Here is an 18025-nt window from a genome sequence, read left to right on the forward strand (position 1 = left end):
ATACAAACAGACTACAGCTCCATGCATGGCTGTCCAAGCAAAAGAAATTCAGAGACATTCCCTCATGTTCACTGCACTTGCTGCAGGCTGACGTGGTGTTTACATGTAAACACAGAGGTTAGTGCACATTCCAGCACTTCTTGTGTCACATGGGAAAATCTAGTTTGCATTCAATAGAGTTGCGGGTCATTGAATGCACACACGTTTAGACAGGCAGCTCTAGAACCTGTAGCTGCACTCCGACAGTGTGCCCACAGTCATTTCTTTATCCACAGTGATGTACGACGCTTGTGCACAAATATAGATTTTTATTGATTTTCCAAGACAATGAACAATTACCCTGTTTCTCTGCAAAGTGTTTTCCCCAGGACTCATTCTTTACTTCAGTTGCAGACTCTTCTGACATGTTTTGTGTACTGATTAAAGCTAAGAATGCTGCAAAGGTGGCCAGACGCGCTCATACAGGAAGTAAAAGTAATGTGTTCTGCTGCTGCATGTTTCCTGGGCAGCAGCTGTGCACGTGTTTGTGTGAGCAGAGGATGTAGCTGACACGGTGAAGATCGGTTTGAGTCGACAGTGACTTGACAGCTGCTATGTCCAGAGAGGGGCGGACAGCGTTTCTCTGACATTATCAGAGCAGCACTGTCACCTTGACACACAGAGCAGCAGAGATGCACAACAAGGTAAGGAGACAGAGAGTAAAAGACAAACAGGGCATGCAGATTTTTAAACAGAAAAAATTCAGGATTAAAGGTACAACAGGTAGAATTTTTGCACTGAAATGACTGCATTAATTTGAAAAGGACTATTCCTTTAGATGTTTTTACGACCCCAATTCCAAAAAGGTTGGGACACTGTGAGAATAGAAATAAAAGCAGAATGCAGTGATTTACAACTCTCATAAACCCACCTTTTTATTGCAATTGAACAGAAACAACATATCAGATATTTTGTTATTTGATAAAAATAAAAGTTCATTTTGAATTTGATAGCTGCAACAAGTTTCAAAAAAGTAGGGACAGGGCAACAAGTCAGGCTAGGTCAGGTATAGGAACGTATGCTTTGCCTCATCAATCCTGGTCCTGTACTGCTCTGGCCTCCTGATGGCCATTGTCCAGGCTTGCACCAGACAAATGCCTCATCTCTCCAGGTATCCTACCACCCCTCCATGAAGCACACAGCCAGCCCTGATGCCCGGTGTCCATAGATGTACAGCTGCCGCTCCCGTATCCAGCAGATAAGCCCTCCCATCTCTGCCCTCCTGAGCACGTCAGTATTAGACACACAGTCTTGCGATCGACCAAAGAAAAGTCGGGGCAACAAAAGGCTGGAAAAGTAAATGGCACTAATTAAAACAGGTGGAGGAGCATTGCAACTAATTAGGTTAAGTGGCAACAGGTCAGTAACATGACTAGGTATTAAAGGAGCATTACAGACAGGCAGAGTTTCTTAGGGGGTCTCAAGGAGGTTCAAGAAGATTAAAAAAATGCAACTAAAAATGTGTAAAATTTCAGAATAATGTTCCTCAACATAAATTGCAAAGACTTTGAATATCGCGCCATTTACAGTACATAATGTCATCAAAAGATTCAGGGAATCTGGAGAAATCTCTGTGGGCAAAAGGCTGAAGGTCAATATTGGAAAAAAACATGCATGATTCTGTACTGGAAATCAATGCAGGGACTCAGGAACACTACCGGAATTCATTGTCTGTCAAAAAGTTGGCTCTGCCATCCACAAATCCAAGTTAAAACTGTATCCTGCAAAGAAGAAGCCATATGTGAACATAATCAAAAGACCACGCCGTCTTCTCTGGGCCAAAGCTCGTTTAAAATGAACTGAGGCAACATGGAAAACTGTTCTGTGGTCACATGAATCAAACTTTGAAAATTCCTTTTGTAAACCATGGATGTCATGTTCTGTGGACTAAAAAGGGGGAGGGCCAATCCAGCTTATTATCAGCACACACCTCAAAAGCCTGCACCTCTGAGTGTATGGGGTTACATTAGTGCCTATGGCGTGGGCAGCTTGCACATCTGGAAAGGAACTATTAATGCAGAAAAGTATAAAAAGGTCTTTCAGCAACATAAAGCTAGAAAAATCTGGTAAAGGAGACCCAGGACTGTTGAGCAGCTAGAATTCTGTATTAGACAACAATCTGACAACAATCTATCGCTCTGTCCCTACTTTTTTGAGATACCATCAAATTCAAATAAGGCAATATTTTTTATGAAATGGTAAAATATCTCTGTTTCAACATATGATATGGTTTTTATGTTCTATTGTGAAAAAAATGTGGGTTTATTCAATTTGAAAATCATTGTATTGTTTTGTTTACATTTTTGCAGTATCTCAACTTTTTTGGAAGTAAATTCTAAACATTTCCAAGTTTCACAACTAACTGTTTCACCACTGCTTTTACTCTCAGTCTTGAGCTACTCTTCTCACTGCCAGGCTGTATTTTATTTAACAGACAGCAATAAGAGTTGCATTAATCCTCTTATCTTTATCTCTGCAGTATGAGAATAAACATATGTCCTTGAAACCAACATAAAAATAAGAACAATCATGTAAACAATATTCTTAATGGACAGTATGATCCCTAACTCCATTCTAGTCAAAAGATTAGCATCTTCACAAAGATCCAATCCTCTTAGCTGATATGTGTCTATCATGAGCCTCTACTGGGTGGGGGTAACACCACCACCACAATAACCATGCTCAGCTGGAGCCCCCTGCGTCCTCTGGTCCAGCAGGCCTAATGAGACTGCTTTAAAGAGCAAGAGAAGGACAGAAAACGACTAATCCTTTCTACTTGAGTGGTCATTGGACAGGAGGATCTGACAGAGATCCTCTTCTTCATCCTCTCAGCCCACAGAGGGGTCTCTGGTGGGTTTTAGAGAGAAGGACAAGGAAAGGAGAAGGAAGGCAGAGAGATTAGAAGATCCAAAGCAGGAGTATGGGGAAAATTAAACGTGTGCCTGTGCAATAAATAGAAAGTGTAATTTTTTTGTTTTGTAACCTGTTTCTCCTGATCCAGAACAAATCAATAAACTGTAGCTGGTTTGAACTTCATCAAACTGCATCAAAACAGAGTGAAACATGGCTTTTATACTCATCCTTTCGGACGCATATGTGTATTTGGGGGGCATAGTCATTTCCTGGAGATGCCTTGAGTGAAAGAAGTCTGAAAGGCTTGTTAGAGGCAGGACCAGCAGCCATGCTGAAACAAGGAAGTGAGGTCAGTCTATATACTGTATGTTCTGACAATATTACAACAGGTAATGAGACACACAGACATGAGTATAAATGCATATCAAAGAATAGGTATTTCCATGGAAAGCAATCAAGAGAGACATCAAAACAACTGCACTTAGAACCCAGTCTTAATTTTTTTATAATAACTGATGCTATTTTATGCAGGTAAACTTCTGTGGTCTGAGCTCTAGACTTAATGTTGTCCTGTGTATCAGTGAACTAGTCTTTGCCCTTCCCATATGTTCCTTTGTGTAGCTTGGGAACTTGAATATCAGTTTTCAGTGAAAGTCTGTCTTTAATTTTGGTCCTCCGCCGTTGTCATGGAAATCTACGAGCTGTTGCTTAACATTTTAATTGTGAGACAGTGATGACATCATTGCCCACAGCGAGGTAGTGTCTAACATCATTTTTGTGTTTTGGAGTTGAGTCCACTATATAGTCCAGTATATGCTGCTCACTATATAGTGGATAGGGAGTAGGGAATGAGGGTGTGGTTTCAGACACAGCCATATCAAATGTTTTACATGAGCATGTCGGTTAAAACAGGGCTATCCAATTATACATTCAATTGGGCCAAATTTTAAAATCAAGAAACATAGCTGGGCCGGGCATGTTCAGTGCCCAGTAAGCAGCTGGTTATGTCAAATTTGGAACCAATACAGATCAATTTGGTGGAAAATATTCACTTTTTAATACATAGTCTCCCTTTTAAATTTGGCAACATGACAAAAGCACATCAAAAAATGTAAAATGTAAAAAAAATCTGTAAAAAATATTTTGGGTCACATCTTACTTAGGCATAAACTGTATGGGGGCTTAGTTCTTGGCCCCATGTGGTCCCCGGGCCTCTAATTGAATAGGCCTGCCTTAAAACATTAAAAGATCAAATATTCATGTAAACAACATTGATGTAAACTCATCTTGGTAAAATATATCAGTTTAGCATTTCCTTACAACCAATATCTATAATGGGAAAAAAACATTTTTAGATGGCTGACACAAACGGCATAATTATATACATAAACCGAGAAGTTTTTACCAACTAAAATCAGAAGGGACACCTAGCTAAAAGTTAGCAGTCATGTATGTGACACTGCACTAATTTGAGTAAATGTAATTAGCTTCTTTCTACCCCTGTTGAAAATATCTTTCCTGCCATGAAAAGCTCGCAGTGCTTTTCTTTGCTCTTTAATGAAAAAATTTGGTTCAGTTCTGATGAAACTACCGCTATACTAAAGCTACATCCAAGCTCAACACTACACTGGCCGCAGCCATTACTATCGGCTTCCAGTACAACCAAACCCCGCCCACAGCTACCGCCTCATTCTTTTCAAATGATGCTGATTGGTTACATCAGTTCTCAAACCTGGCACAAACACTTCAGATTGGAGCTTTGCAAGATGGATCTGCTTGATGACAGACAAGGAATCTGGCCAATCATCTGCTTTGGAATGTTAGTGCTTTCATTCAAGCTATATAAAACTGAAAAACTAATCTTTACTATTTTAAAGCATGAAAATACACCATTACAACCTCTAACATTGAAAGAGACTCTGCTTATGTGTTAATTTTTCAAACAAGTGAATATTTTTGCAACACTTTATGTCTTTATACTTTCAAATCACCAGTCAGCTATGAGCATTGAATTAAGGTTAGGGCAAAATCGCATACAAGCCCCTGGGCTTGGCAACTTTATGAGTGGAAAAAAGAAGTGAGACTCATAAAAGTGGAACTGCAGAGGTCAGATAGAGCTCATGAGGCACTAAACAGTGTGAGACTGGCATAGTCTCACTTGTTTGACCTTACAGGACTTCAGCACAGACGACATGAGTCAGAGATTGGAAATCTGTCCAAGAATTAAAAAAAGGCAGAACATGCTTTTTTAATTATGTTTGAAAGCCAGCAGCTATCACTGATGGTATCAGCAATGTAGAATCAAACACAATCAAACAGGATGGTCTGTATACGCCTGCATGTCTGAACCTGAATTTCAGCTTAACACTTCATCCTTGGCCAAACACGGCCCCCAGTCCCTCCCTCTCCTCCCCACTGTGAAACCTTCTGCAGCAACACTGTCCACCAGCCTGCCATCCATCCACCCACACAAACAACTTATACAAAGTCTGTCCTAAGAAGGGAGCAAACACAAACAACTTTCTTTAAATCATATCCTCTCGTGCATGACTCCAGAATATTAATTCTCTAAGCCGTTAGTCTCTTCACACTCCAAGATTTCTCTGAATTTCTCAGCAGTTGGTGGCAATGATTAAAAAAGCTAAAAATAAAAGCCCTCATAGGTCTGGGGTATTATCCTGTCCTGTAGGGCCAGCGTACACAGTGGTATTGTCTTAGTGTGTGTCTATATTACACGCATGGAGGAGGAGCATGTCGCCCGCTCTGTAGCTGTTGTCTTGACCTCGTGCGTCTGACGGGGGTTTAATGAGCCACAGCCTGTCAGGTCCACTGAAGCTCGGACACGTCCCGCCGCAGACACACCCTGACACTGTTCTGCTCGCTCTCTGCTGCTGGTGTTGATGCTGCAAACTGGCCCTGCATGCTCGTGTTACTGTGTGCACGTTAAACACAGGTGGAGATGGCCAATGAGGAAGAGGAGGAGAGCTGAAGACAAATCAGACAGCCTTTAGAGCCCAGTGCATTTAAAACAAGATAAGAAAAGAAAAGATAATTGCTCTTTAATTTGGCACAGTAGTTGAAATACAGAATAGTTTAGTTAGAATAAACAATATGTTAAAAAAGCAGTATTAGAAGAAATAAGAAACATTATATGGACAAAAGTATTCAGCCAGTTGACCATTTTACCAACAGGGACTGCCATAATTTGTATCCAAATACATGTACTTTAATGATTCTTACCCCTATGACAGCTTCCACTCTTTTTGGAAGGCTTTCCATTAGATTTTTTATATGGGAATTTGTGCCCATTTATTCCGTAGAGCATCTGTAGAGGTCAGGCACTGATCCTGGATGAACAGCTTCTTCCACACTGAACCCATCAAACCATGTCTTTATAGTCCTTGCTTTATACACTGGGGCACTGTCATGTTGGAATAGTTAAAGGCCTTCCCCAAAGTGTTTCATTGTTTCCACAAGTTGGAAGCATAGCATTGTCCAAAATGTCTTGGTATACTGAAGCATTAAGATTGGCCTTCACTAGAGACAAGGGACCTAAACTAAACCCTGAAAAATAACCCCAGCGCATTATCTCTCCTCCACCAAACTTCAGATTTGGCACAATGCAGTCAAGCATGTGACATTCTCCCAGCATCACCATGTAGCAGCTGTAGACCCCGCTCTCTGATTTTACATGATCTTCTGCTTTGTGGCTGAGCTGCTGTTGCTCCTAAACACTTCCACTTTCTAGTAATATCACTTACAGTTGACTGTGAAATATGCAGGAGGGACTGAATTCCACAAAGAGACTTATTGCAGAGCTGACATCCATCACAGCTCCACGCTTGAAGTGACTGAGACTGCATGGTGACGTGCTTGATTTTATATACAACATATTTGGCAGCAGATCTGACTGAAACACCTGATAATAAACACATGTGGCCAAATACTTTTGTCCCTATATGGTAGGTGCAAAGTGCACACAAAGCATGTAGAAGAAATAAGCTGTTTACAACTGAAGAGACACATACAATACATACAAATGAACAGAACTCAACAGTGTTAAACAGAGGTGTTTAAACACTCTAGTGCATTGGTTCTCAACCTGGGGTCCGGGACCCCCCAGGCGGGGTGCCAAAGATCTTAGGGGGGGCACAAGGCTTTGTCTGCTCATGACAACATTACATCTATCCTAGCTTCCTGTGAAATTTAGGATTGAGTTTAAGATTCTCTTGTTTTCCCTGATCTACCATATTTTCACTTTTTGGTTGTATATTCCTATTATATACATGTATATTCCTTATATTCACCATGTTTTTCTTGGACATTTTATATGTTGCATTTATTTGCCTTGGTTTTACCAAGTTACTACTGAGTTACCCTGCTAATGTTGTCACTTTATCTTGTTCATCCTCTGCTCTTCATTGTGAGAGTTAAAGGAGGCCGACTCACTAACTGTAAACTAAATCCACCTACGGATAAAAATTAAGTTACCTCACCTTACCTTATGTTTGGCTGACTGTTCGTGCTAAGGAGGACTTTTTGCTATCTCCGTTGTTTCCCATCACTGCAGCCAGGAAACTCTTAGAAAAACTTTTTTTCCCCTGTTTAAATAAAGGTGTAGCTCTTAGGGGTCCACAATCACGCCAGTGTGATTTCATCATACGCTACTTTGTCACACGACAGCATGAAAACAAAGCCACATTTTGCATCGAAATCACTTCGTGTGGAAAGCAGGATCTTTAAGCTTTCTTTCAGTTTTTGTTTGATGTCATTGGGTCAAGTAAAACAGGAAATATGGTCATTTTAAAATTTATGTTACACATAGTGGACCGTGCTGTACAGGACTGTCACTGGTATTTTTTCATAATTTCAGCATACTGTGATTTCATTTTAAAATGACAATACATTGTTTTAAATACCATTTTTTAAAAATCTATTTTTGTGGAGTGTTGTTTTTTTGAAGGCCCTATATCTAATACAGTAAATTAAACTTAAAAAAAAAAAAGTTTTCATTTTATAAAGTTGAGGTACTGCTGAGAAAGATTATACTAAACATGAGCATGGTAAACATTTTCTAAGTGGTTTATTTTGCCAAAAGAAAACAAACAAAATGGCAAAATAGCCAGTGGACCTGTAAGGGTTAACACAATTGAACAAAGAATAAATCTGATAGCAAACACATAAAGTGGTAAAATTAGAACAGGACACTGGATAGCCTTGCTGTTAGGTTGCATGGTGGTGCACAGAGGCTAAAGTCATCAAAGACTGCGGCTACGGTTCATGTCTGACCTTCTGCTCTTTCCTGCATCTCATTCCCCTCTCTACCTTCCCTCTTTGAGACTGCATCCATTGTGATCCTTCTCCATAAAGACAAAAAAATCCCAAAGAATAATCTTTAGAAAATAATCAGTCATGAAGTCTGCATGGATTGTCAACACCCATTATATTTTGTTTCTTGTACATTGTCATGTTAAAATCCTGTTTTACTTTGAAACCACTCACCTGTCCTCCTCCTTATCCTCGTGTTTCCTGCCTTCTGATCACTTGCACCTGTGTCTGTTATCTCCTGACTGTCTATACATTTAATCCCAGCTATGTTTACATGTGCAACATTTCTTTAATCTGATTAAAATCCTCCTGATTGGGGATTCCAAGGGCACTGTTTACATAGATGCTCAATAAAGTGATCCAATCATGCTGTGTAAATATATGCATCAAGGTTTTAATCAGCAAAAAGAGGGTCTAGCTATGCACAGACAGATATGTTGGTCTAATCTACCAAAAACAGCTGCAGAAGAAGCTCCTATTAAAATAATGAAAAATGAGCTCTAACTTGTAAGAAGTTGATCTCTGTTCAATTTTAGCCCATCAACAAAGTGGGCAGTAGCAGCAGTTATTCATACGCTCTGGTACTTGACTCATCATATGAAGTACGGGGAGTTAAATCCTCTGCATGTGTTTTCTCTGTAGTGTGATCTGGTTTAATCATCTGATTTTCTGCAGTTATAATTCTCCGTCTAGTTTTTAGGAATCATGTTACAGTCACAGACTCTTGCCTTTGTTGTTAACAAACCCCCACTATCCATTTTCTTCTGTTCTTCCAAATTACAGTGGGAGCTCAGTGTGTTCTGTATACAGTGGGACAGTACAGGTCTGCAGATGAAGAGAGGCAAGCATGCACAGTAAGAGCAGTTTAACCCTGACCAGGGAGTGTTAGGAATAGGTGTGTGAACAAAATATCAATCTACATAAACTCCCCCTCTCCTTAGGAATTAAATTTCATTCTGAATGGGCTGTTTCAGAGCAGAATCTTCCAATATATGACACATTTTTATTCTGATCAGGCTTTAATTTTGATTATTCATGTCCGTTTAAACATGCAGTAGTTATTGTTTCCTCCTCTAAGTTGCCAGTTGTTGTGTGTCCTTGGGCACCTCGTCAATAAGTACATGTTTTTGTCTAGCTTTCAACCCCGCATTTGGATCTGAAGCCATTTTCTGCTAATCTTGATGTCAGTAATAACAATCAAGCCATAAGGATGCATCAGTGTGTTGGATCAGCTGATACCGGCCTTGTTGACAAACATCTAGCATCGGTAAATAATGTGGCGTGAACCGATGTCAGTAGCAGATGTTTATCTGTTGTGTCCAATCAATTTAATACTACATGCTACATCTTAATGTACATCGAGTCACCTGCTGGACAAACTCTTCTCTGTTGTCATGATCAAAATGTTGGCATAATGTGAGTCTTCGACCAAAAGAAAGGCTCTTTTCAGATGAAGTCACACAGCTGCTGCGAACTCCCGATAGGGGGCAAGAACTGATTTCTGCATAGAAAAATGCAATCAAAAGGCCATGTTTTGTGCTTTTTACGACTATGCCAAGAATTCAAAGTGAAAAAATGTAAAAAAAAAAATTCTTCAGCTACTTTTGTGTTTTGGAAGAAGTGAAATATTAAGGCAAAAAAAAAAAGTTGAAAAAAAAGCTCACGGAGAAACAGCAGCAGGTAGAAATAAAAAAGCCTCCATCCAATGCCTGGATGAGCTATGCACATGTATGGTCCATTTCCCCAAATTGTCCAGTTTTGTTCTGTAAAGTTTTGCCATAGTTGAACACATTAAACAGAAACTCTGGTCTTGCCTGTATGACCTCACCTGATGTCTATCCAGCCTTGCTCCTGACGGGGAATCTATCTCTTTTTAAACATCTGGATCATTTGGCTCAGCTCGGCAGAGCTGGTTGTTTGGCTCCTAAAAGGCTCTTCATTTGGTCACAGTTTGGCTTTTAATGTGGTTTAAATAACGACAACGAATGGAGCAAGAAAAACTGGCACTAAAACTAGAGCTAGCTACTGTGGCTAAAATTAATGAGCTGTTTCACTGAACGAGCTTGTTGGTGAATGGCACATCCACACCCCACAAGGTTTATTTAGTTGATGGTAAATCACTGTTTTGATTAAAAGCATGTTTGTAACAAAACTAAGATTTTTTCAAAGTGTTCAAGGAGCTTAGATAGACTCTTGTTTCTCTTCATCCAGCTAGGCAATGCTAGAAGGTCTGCAGGACTGAGTATTTTTAATACTGGTCACCTCCATTCCAAGTAAACATGCTAAACTGTGGAAAAAAATCATTTTCTGTAAAGTGTAGGGATCGTACTCGATGTAAAGATTTTCTGATGATATGTACAGCCTACATGTCCATTCAGAGCTGTAAAGTACGAACTTATCCCCCACTTCCTGCCCCCCATCAGGCATTCGGGATCATGTGATTGATTCAACAGTTTAAAAACTTCACAATCAGCCCTGCTGAGATTTTTTTTTTTAAACATATCAAACTCAGTCTAGGAAAAAAAGGAAAAGTTGGAGCGTTTATGAGAACAGCGTGGGTCATGGTCCAGTTACCATGAAGGTCTGTACATGTTTATCATTATAATTAATGATCTGACCTAGGATGGCGTCCATAGATCCATGCCTTTACCTTGTCCAAAAGCCTCCATATATTACTGTACATGAGTCATGGGGCAACAATAAAACTAATAGATCCACAGTAGAGGACACACTACATGGATTCAAGGATATCTTGGCCTATAAAAGGAATGCTCAATTGAGATTTCTGACCTTTAGGTCAGGAAAGAGCTGACCAACACAGATCCTGTTTCACTGACTTCCTCTCCACCAGAGACATGCTCAGAATCTCTAAAGCCTCCAAGCATGGCCTTTCAGTGTAACTTCAAACCGAAGCAATCTGTCAAAGACACAAACACACATCTGCTTGACTTCTAAGCTATTCTTAGAGGTTGTTTTTTTTATTTCTTCACCATTTTTTTGTTAAAAGCACAAAGCACAAAGGAAGAGCTGGAGGCTATTATGACTCTGTGTGGCATGAACAGCTGCGCCACATTGTGTTTTCTGGTTGACAGATGCCTTTTAGCTCTGAATTGCATAAACGCACGCCTGTTTTATCAGGAGAACATTCACTGTTCTTAGTTAATTAACCATAATAATCTTTTTTGTACTAAAAAAGAGTCTGACAGTAACATAAGCTTCATCTTAACAAACTTTTCATCACAGTGCAGCAGTGATAACGTGAAGATTTAAGGTCCTGCACTTTTAATTCTTCTCGGCGATTAGTCTGAAAGAGCCAGGGCCATTTTATCCCCGCCGGCTCAGGGTAAGAAGCGAAATTTCTTTATTACAGGACAAATTAACGAAGCAGTTATTTCAGGTTGGATCTCCCTGGTGATCATTTATTAAAGCTACACAGATGAGCTTTGCCACAGAGCTCAATTATTCAAAGTCAACTTGAAGCAAGAGGGAATAGCACTTGACATTGGGGTGTGGAGCATCTTCAAAGACCTTCAGGAAAAACAGAGCATGAGCAAAACATCAATTAAGATGAAGGGAGTCACTCTAGTGCAGGTACAGCAACATTTCTTAGTGGATTTATCAAGAAAAGACGACTTGAAGGTTTTTCTTCAACCATGAAATGGCTCTCTCTGTCATTCTGGCAGCTGTAACAGCATTTCTGATTCCTGTATCAGTAACATTATTGAGGCTTTGTGTGGAGAGCAGTGACTGTCAGCTTTCGTGATCCTCCCCGTGCTCCTGATGTCTATCTAGATGCCGGCCCCTATCCCCGTCAAAGCCGTCTCTCAGCTGGTGGATCGCTCTCTGACATAATCGGCTTTGACCACAAACCAGGAGTTTGAGAGGAACTTCTTCACAGATAAGAAACTTTGAACAGAATCAGCTTTTTAGAGAGACGTAGCTCTAATTTGACTCAGTATGATGATCTTTCCTCACATGTCCTCAGCTTTTCTCCCAGATTGTTTTACGCCTCTAAAAGCTGATGTGGCTCTGACTTGTTTGACTCGCTCTGTTGTCCATGCACGTTCCATTTCCGCTCTGGATGAGATCTGCGATAATGACATTAGCCTGTTCAATTAGCACAGCTATTATGCTCCATGCATTTATGTAAGCGTTTGTTATTTTATGCATGCTCGCTCAAAGTTCAGCCCTGTCGTCTTCCCTAAAAGTGAATTTCGGAGAATATTGACTGACTGACATTGTGTTTTGTCAGCTTCAATGGGACCAGAATGCCAAACAGCTCCATTTGTTTGTCTCTCTGTGAACACACGCTGTGAATAAACAACTAAAAAAGACTCAAGTTTCTTTACAAGTCTGCAAAATCCAGACCAAGTCAGCACAACTCACACTAACAAAACTGTGATATTACTGAGCATGTGCACGGCTGCTGCACATTCACTTTAAATGCAATTAACACTTAATGCTGTGAAAATACTGGAGCTAAATCTCTCCATATTGCCGAGTTGTTCCACAGGAAATTAATCACCACCAGTTTTGAATTGCGGCCAACTGGAGAAAAAATATGACGACATATTTTAAGGTTGAAGTTTTTTAGCTGTGTGGCTTTTCTGCTCTTCCTAGTCCATATCATAGTACATACACTCATCAGCCACTTTAGTAGGTACACACACAATGCATTTAGGCATGTAGAAATAGTCAAGATACTTTGATGAAGTTCAAACTGAGCATCACAATCGGGAGGAAGTTGACCTTGGTGTGAGTATATCATACCTTTGGGTGATTTTAGACCAAAGCACATTAGAGGAAATCTGACAAAAATTTTGCAGATATTCTAATTTTATTTTTAGCAGAAAGACCCAAATTCAGTGGCTTACTTAGGTGAGACGATATTTAGTGTAAGACTATCAATCCATTTTCTTCCGCCTATCTGGGACCGGGTAACAGGAGTACTAGGCAAAGCAAGTCCACCCAGTCATCCCTTTCCCCAACAACCCTTTCCAACTCCTGCTGGGGGATCCCAAGGCGTTCCCAGACCAGACAGGATATGCAATCCCTCCAGCACATTCTGGGTCTTCCCCGAGGTCTCCTCCTAGCCGGAAATTCCCGGAATACCTCCACAGGGAAGGAACAGTGGCTCTACTCCAAGCTCCCTCTGGATGTCTGAACTCCTCACCCTATCTCTAAGGCTGGGCCCAGCCATCCTCCGGAGGATCATCATTTTGGCCGTTTGTATCTGCGATCTCATTGTTTTGGTCATTGGTCATTGGTCAAAGTTCATGACCATAGGAGAGGGTTGGGATGAGGATCGACCGGTAAATTAAGAGCTTTGACTCTCAGCTCAGCTCCCTCTTCACAATAACGATCCGCAGTACTGTTGATGCTGCACCAATCCACTTGTCAATCTCATGCTACCCTCACTCATGAACAAGCGCCCAAGATACTTGAACTCCTTCACTTGGGGCAAAGACTCACTCCTCACCCGGAGGGAGCAATCGACCATTTTACATCAGAGATCCATGGCCTCAGGTGAGCATGACAGTGGCTAAAGTCAGAGTCTATCTGTCCATGGTCCTTCCAGTCTTACAATACTCTTGTCAGGCGTAGACATTGACTGATGGCCAGAGGTGCTGGCTGGTTGTGACAACTCTTCACTCTTGGGTATCACTGGAAAGACCGTGTGTCTAATGCTGACATGCTCAGGAGAGTGGGGATTGGAAGGGTCAGCTGCTTGATATGGGTGGCACTTTAACCGGCAAATGGCGTGCTTTCCCAAGTCTAATCCAGCTCACCGTGGGTGCCTAGGACCCAGGGGGCTAGTCCGGATGCCGGGGGAGACCACGCAGGCCTGGAGGTTGGCCATCAGGACGCCAGAGCAGTACTGGACTGAGGATGACGCGGCAAAGTGCCAAACCGGCATGTGCTCCTATACCTGACCTGACCTGACGGACTAAAAGCTTTTCATGACAGAAAAGATGTTTTACTTTTCTCTGAGCCTGCTTTGGCATGAGTTTGAGATAGTTGCAGGCTACATTTCGTTGTACTGTGAGCTGTTATATACAATGGTTGCCGTGAGTGTAGCCGTTAGCTAGGATGTAGCTATAGTATAGTGGCAGTTTTTTTCAGAACTCGACCACATTTCTTTGTTAAAACAAGTGCAAACAGTCACACTGAAAGCTCCTGTTGGTTGAGAAGATGATTCGCACTGCTCCCAACGAGCCTTGGCATGAGTTTGATCCACCAGCAAGCTCCACTATTCATTTATTCAGGTTACTGCTGGAGCTGCACATGCCTGACCTTATTTGGTCTTGTTGCTCTGATTGGTCCATAATGAATGTAACAGTGTTCATCCAATCACCTTCTGAGGATGTTGTAAAAGCCCTGCCCTTCTCAAACGCTTTGTATGGGAGGTTTCCCAGATGAATGATAATTAAATCACTGCACTGGGTATATGAAACAGTCTATCTGTCATGTCAGGTTAAGCAAGTCACACTCTTAGTTAAGATGAAGCCAAATAAGCTTGACCTTTGAACTCCAAAATCTCATCAGTTCATCCTTAAGAGTCAGTCAGAGTGGATGTTTGTGCTAAGTCTGAAGAAAATCCCTGTCAGTGTAATTACAGTATTCCATTCACATGCAAGGGATGAACATGGGGCTTACTGACCCTTGATCTTTGACCTCCAAAATCTAATGAGATCATCCTTGAATCAAAATGGAAATGTATGCAAAGTTTGAAGAAAATCCCTGACAGGGTCCTTTAGGTATTACATTTATAAGAATGGGCTGGATGGACAGATGAATGGACATCCCAAAAACAATTTGCCTCTGGCCTTTGCTATCACCAGCATGAAGGCATAAAAATTTAACACACGGTCTCAGATAACCTTCCAGCTACAGCAGAGGTGTGTTGTACAGAGTGGAGGACTTCGCTCTGACCTGTAGTAAAGCACACTGCTCCTCTTACTGCACGCTCCCATGGGGGCATGATGTTGGAGGTGAGACAAGTTAGGCATCTTAATAACTGCTGACCTTTAATTTATCTGGAATAATAGAGCGCTGGAGTGGCAGACAGACAGATGAAATAAAAGGCATGAGAGCGCTGTCCCAGCCTGACTCCTTGGTCTTATCTGAAATCCGCGCCCTGACCTCTCCTGCCAAATATTTACACCGAAACTGTGCGAGCAACGTGGGGTGCACTAAAGCTCCATGATGCTCACTCGCTTCCAAATCTAGGGCACGAGAGCGCTCATCACAAAACAGACAGCAGAGGCAGATTTAAAAATAAAAGATTAAATGCTTGTGGGTTGCAAAACACAAAATGTCTCCTTCTATCACACACGCACGGAAAACATTTCACTCATTATGAAGTATACATGAAAAAGCTGATAAGAATACATGAAATAAGAAGTCACAATCCTCCGCACGCCATCGATAAATCCACAGTTTATTCCAGCGCTTGAGTGTCTATCAAAGCTGCTGTGTTGACTTGGACTTAGTGTAAGATTAAATCATCATTGAGAATTAAAGTGACATCGACACGCACACACCTGATAGGATAACACGGGCTCAGTGATGTCCTCTTTGGGGGAAAACGCTATCTTTACACATCACGGGATCAAGGTTGAGGCAGGGGGCAGAATAAGTGGGGCAGGTCGTGTACTAGGGTTGAGGCAACATATCAGTACAGGGAAATATTTTTGACCTGAGTTATTTGATGCAATAATTGAAACACTGGCACTGAATATTAACACTTGAATAAACATAATAAAGTGTTTTGAACAGATTTAATTTCCTGTTTGACTCACTACTTTATGACTGCTTCTGACGGCACTTATGACATGAATTAGGAAGCAAATGGCCGGATAAGAAGTTGACAGCAGGATAAAAGAAAGTAAGAACACAGTGGAATAAAGCAAGACAGCAGTGACAAGATATTAAAGCATGCAGCACGATAAGAGGTGAAGCTGACACCAAACTGCAGCGAATAAATACATTAATCTTACATTTTATCTTTTCAGAAGCGTTTTATGTTCCTCAGTTAATCAGATATTGTGACGTATTATGATATGATGATGTCACAATAAACTCCAAAAGATCCATAGTAACAAAGAAGAGCACAGAAGCTTTAGAAAAAACTTCTTCATTAGACAGGTCAATGAATCAATCTGAAACTGCAAAACACTCTTTCACGCCGTCAAAATTGCACAATGATGTTGCCATCGATTGACTACTGGAACATCGCCATGGGTTAACTTGCAGGTTTTGGTCATTTGAAAACAATAAATTACCCAGTATTGTTACCTGGGGTGTCTGTTTTGTTGCTTTGGTACTGAATCAGATATTGATATAGTTTGATATTTACAATCACATTAAATTGGTTGTGCCATGGCGTCCTAGTATCAAATACTATCCAATCTTATCATATGGTAGGGCATTGTACAATGTGGTTTTGTAATGCAGCATATTGTATTGTATTGAATTGTTTTATTCCTCAGGAAGAGATCGGGTAAGGAGTCAGATATCCGGATGGAGCTTCGGTAAAACTGCTGCTCCTTCGTGTTGAAAAAAGCTAGTTGAGGTGGTTCGGGCATTTGATTAGGATGCCTTCTGGTCGCCTCCCTCTGGAGGTCTTCTAGGCACGCCCACCGGGGAGGAGACCCTGGGTAGACCCGGGACTCGCTGGAGGGTTTATACATCTCATCTGGCCTGTGTGTTTACTTGCTTAGCCAGCTGTTGCTGCAACCAAGCTCCTGGTATTGTAGCGTAGCGTATTAGCGACTAGTGAGTTGTGATGTATGGTAAAATATTATATCATGTGGTATCGCACTGCATCACATCACATCATATCAAGTCATATCATATGGTAGGGTAGTTTTGTGTGGCATACTTTATTGAAGTGTATTTTATCGTGTCATGTGGTATCCAATTTTATCCTAATGTGTTGTAATGTATGGTATAATGTAGTATCATACTGTATCGTAGCATATCGTAATGTATCATAACATGCCACATTCTATCATGTGGTATTTAATCCTACCTATTATGTGGTGATGTAATAATGTATCGTATCTCAGTGTAGTACATTGTACTGTTTCCTATCATGTGGCATACTATCATATAGAGGAATGAATGAAAGGTTGCATGGAAACTCTTGCAACTACTATAGTTTTGCAAATATATTGACAAAATTTTGTCAATGTATTTTTGCATTGTTAAAATTGACAGCATATGAGTTTACTTTCAAAAGGAGAAAAACAGAGAACTATCAGATTTTTGGGGGCCTGGGACTTCCATTTTGATGCTGTTGTGTTAAAGCATAGTTCGATATTAACTATCATATTGAATTTGTGGTATCAGGACAAGCCTAGTACTGTATTGTATTGTATTGTACTGAATTGCACTGTATAATATCATATCAAGTGGTAATGTGTGGTAATGAATTGTGTCAGGTAGTATTGCATCGCAACGTATTGTATCATACTGTATCCATTTGTATTGAACAAAGTAACAAAATGTTCTATACTTCTGTGTTTAAAACAAATCAGTATCTTATATTTTAATGGTTGGTAGTACTGATAGATGAGGACATAAGCACAGGCCATAGCTAAAAACAAGAAATTACCCAGTAGGTTATGACTTCTTACAGTGTTCTTTATTTCTTTATTTTGCTACAGTATTGAAACAGGTAGTGATATTGTCTGATCTTAATAAGTATCATATCAAAGTTTAAAACCCAGGTATCATGACAACACTATCATATTGTCCCATGTGATGTTGTCAAAAATGTTCAATACCTTAATGACTTTGG

At 40.6% G+C, this 18025-nt stretch overlaps 1 protein-coding gene across 2 annotated transcripts in view; it reads right to left on the reverse strand.

The window, feature by feature from the left end:
- Positions 1-18025, reverse strand: part of LOC121518192 (membrane-associated guanylate kinase, WW and PDZ domain-containing protein 2) — a 90369-nt gene that overhangs the window by 65275 nt on the left and 7069 nt on the right. The gene's annotated exons all lie outside the window — the stretch shown is intronic.

This window comes from Cheilinus undulatus, linkage group 11, assembly GCF_018320785.1.
Source record: "Cheilinus undulatus linkage group 11, ASM1832078v1, whole genome shotgun sequence".
Classification (NCBI taxonomy): Eukaryota; Metazoa; Chordata; class Actinopteri; order Labriformes; family Labridae; genus Cheilinus; species Cheilinus undulatus.